The sequence below is a fragment of the Dipodomys spectabilis genome, unplaced genomic scaffold (genome assembly GCF_019054845.1).
Source record: "Dipodomys spectabilis isolate Male_0828 unplaced genomic scaffold, ASM1905484v1 ptg000306l, whole genome shotgun sequence".
NCBI classification, from domain to species: domain Eukaryota; kingdom Metazoa; phylum Chordata; class Mammalia; order Rodentia; family Heteromyidae; genus Dipodomys; species Dipodomys spectabilis.
Genome location: NW_024870983.1, coordinates 96631 through 100214, shown reverse-complemented (window position 1 = coordinate 100214; position 3584 = coordinate 96631). Strand labels below are relative to the sequence as shown.

Genomic DNA, 3584 nt, shown 5'->3' with positions numbered 1-3584 from the left:
TATTCTAATATATTTTTTAAAACTAATTGTTTATATTCCAATCCTATTTATTGGAATAAATATCAATTTATTTGTCAAATTATCAACTAATTCTAGTAAGTTTCATTGTGTGAAATATAAAATCAGCACATATAAATATAAAATATATAACTATATTTAATATAATTAAAAGGCACACGTTTTGCATTGTTCTGTTGTAGTTACTGTATCAAAGGCAACTCTGTTTTAAAGTATTATTCCATTATCTCTGCCTCAGTGTTTGATAGAGTTAGACCTAAAGCTTTACCAATTGTAGATTTACAGCATGTAGGCAAGGGGAAACACTGTGATTAAAACATTATCAATTTAATGCCTAATAATGAGGAGAAACATATGGACTTCTCCTGCAACTATGAAAATATTTGGTGATAAAAAGGCAGTAGTGGCCGGGCGCTGGTGGCTCACGCCTGTAATCCTAGCTACTCAGGAGGCTGAGATCTGAGGATCGCGGTTCAAAGCCAGCCCGGGCAAGGAAGACCGTGAGACTCCTATCTCCAATAAACCACCAGAAAACCGGAAGTGGCGCTGTAGCTCAAGTGGTAGAGCGCTCGCCTTGAGCTGAAGAGCTGAGGGACAGCGCCCAGGCCCAGAGTTCAAGCCCCACGACCGACAAAAAAAAAAAAAAAAAAAAGGCAGTAGTGTAAGTTCCTGCCTGGTTGGATGGTAGACAATCCAGGACATTAAGTAATCATGCATATGAACAATTTTTTCATCTTCTTGGCTTTAGTTACTGTTGAAATGGAAGGTACAATAAAAATTATATTTTGATAAAATACCTTCTAGTCTGAACAGTTCTGTTTGAACTGTTCATCTCTCTATCATCCCTTGTAACCAAGATTAGTTTTGTTCAAGTAAGACAATTTACGTTTTCAGGGTAAGATATTCTGGTTGGTCTGTTCCCACATGGAAGAAGGGTAAAGGCTCAGGTAGACATTTGTACCAGTAACACCTCATTTGGGAAAATGTCAGCTGAAGAAGTTTAGAAGTAGCTCTTAAGCAATGCTTACTTTGAATTCATTAGGTCCACAAAGCTAATTCAGTTGGATAAATAAGTACTTGAAAAAGCCATCACCTTTAGACCTATCTATAAATAATTGAGAGTACGATAAAATTCCAAATAAAAAGACTTGATAGTCATTGACAAAAAAAATTTGCAAATGTGAACAATCGACTGATCAACATAATTTTTCCAATATTCACAGAATTTTAGGGAAATAAGATCGATAGCATTGTTAGGAACAAGAAGGTTTCCTTGTTACAAGTAGGCACCCATAGATATAAGCCTGTATAAACATTGCATCATTAACAACTTAAATTTAGAGGATACTACATGCATCAGCAGCATGTATACTCAAATTACAATACAGAGATTAACATGGCACTTGCAAAAGGATAATATGAAAATTTGAGAAGTATTCCATATTTTTCATTCTTCAGATGCAAGAAATGAAAAACAGTTATTAAAAGGTTGATTACAAAATTACAAAATTACAAGTGTAACAATACACGTAATTCATATAATTAAATTTAGTTTGACATCAGTGTATTAAATCTTCAGCTCAGAAAGGCGTTTACATAGCATAAAATTTACAAAACTTCAAATTAGACAACATTGTCATTTTATCCCAAAGAAAAATAAAGACCTAGAAAAAATAAGGAATCAAACTGTTTTTATATGGAATGCAATCGGAAAGGACACATTAATTAACCTATATATTATAAAGTAATGTAGAATTCAAAGTATATCTAGGAGAAAATAAAATAAATTATGAACATTATGCAAACATAGAATATAGAATATTTTAAAATATACTTTTTCAGACAAGCACCAGAAATATTTTACTTTCTGTACTACTCATTTCAACAGGTAAGTTAAAATTATTTCTGATTAAAAAATCACAAACTCTGAAGAAATCATTATACATGTATACAAAAACTATTGAATACATTTTGACATCCAATGCAGGCAATTCACTTGGAAGAATTCCGCGGAATCCATGAATTTTTACAGTAAAATATTGGTGTTGCCGGGCACTGGTGGCTCATGCCTATAATCCTAGCTACACAGGAGGCTGAGATCTGAGAATCATTGTTCAAAGCCAGCCTGGAAAGGGAAGTCTGTGGTACTCTTATCTCCAATAAACCACTAGAAAACTGGAAGTGGAGCTGTGGCTCAAGTGGTAGAGTGCTCACCTTGAGCTGAAGAGCAGAGGGATAGCTCCCAGGCCCAGAGTTCAAGCCCCATGACAGACCAAAAAAAAAAAAAAAAGATATTGCTCTTATTTGTTTTGTGAAAATATTTTGTAGGGACACAAAAGATGGACTTGCGTTTTTGAAATTTAAGAAACTTAACCCGAACATTAGGACTTAGTTGAACAATTTGTACAGCCCTCCACAACTTCATAGAGGGAATGACACATACTTATCCTTTTGGCAATATCAAATGCAGTTTCTTCTATGTTGTTCTTCAGGCCTGGTTTTATATAATGGTTCAACAGAAGGAGATCCAGCGTATCTTTGCTATCTCAAGTCTCAGCAGCAAGATACAACGGGGTCAAGAGGCCTTTAGTTTAGGCATTTGTATCTGTATCATAATGAAGTAAGAAAGAAGCCACTCTGGTATTATTCCACGTATATGCACTGTGCAGGGGTGTCCAGTCATCTACAATTATTGTATGTGCCGCTTGAGACACCAACTCACTGACAATGTCTAAGTGTCCACTGTAGGCTTCTCAATGAAGAGGGGTATACTCATCGTCATCCCTAATATTCACATGAGTGGCCATTTGGAAAGAAGTCTCCGCACTGTAGTAAGCAGAATATTTTTGGCAGCCCAATGAAGAAATTTGCTTGGATCTTTCTCCATTTTTTTTCTTTAATTGATACCATTCCTTACTTTTTCATATTGTTCCTCATATTCCTAAGAATTGCCTAACCAGAGACTTTGAGAGCCAGTGGGAATGAGGTATCCATGTATTTCCCTATTAGTTCACATTGGTTGAACTGGTCAGAAATATCCGGTGAATTTTCTGCATTTGTTTATTCACCATCATTTATTTTCTCTTTTTACAATTTTACTATTCGAAATTATTCTAACCGGAGAGTAAGGAATTGTTAGAGAACAGAGGAATGATGTTCCTCCGTATTCAAATGTACACACTGAAAATGAGGACCAGTGATGTCTTCATGTGCAGCTTATTCTAGGAATGAGAAAAAAGGAAATAATGTCTTCTATATATATGATTTGTTAAATGGCAGAGCAAAAAGTGAAATGATGCAACCAAAAATATAAAAGCAAAATAAATTAGGATAATTATGGAGCAATCATATTATTTATGAGAACCAAGAAAGGGAAAAAGAGAGAGACAGATGTGATGACCTATCTAGCCACAAAATCCATGCCTCTAATCAATTTATAGAGCAAACAAAATTTTATTTTTTAAAAAAGATGGAAATAGAATTTATGTATTTACTTGAAATTAGTAAATACATTTTTAGAAGCATACATAAAGAGACATAACTTTGACCAAATTACAGACAATAAA

General features: G+C 34.4%; 1 pseudogene; it reads left to right on the top strand.

Moving 5' to 3' along the window:
• The first annotated feature begins 1369 nt into the window (after positions 1–1369).
• LOC122127649 lies at positions 1370–1466 on the top strand (annotated as a pseudogene).
• Positions 1467–3584: the final 2118 nt, after the last annotated feature.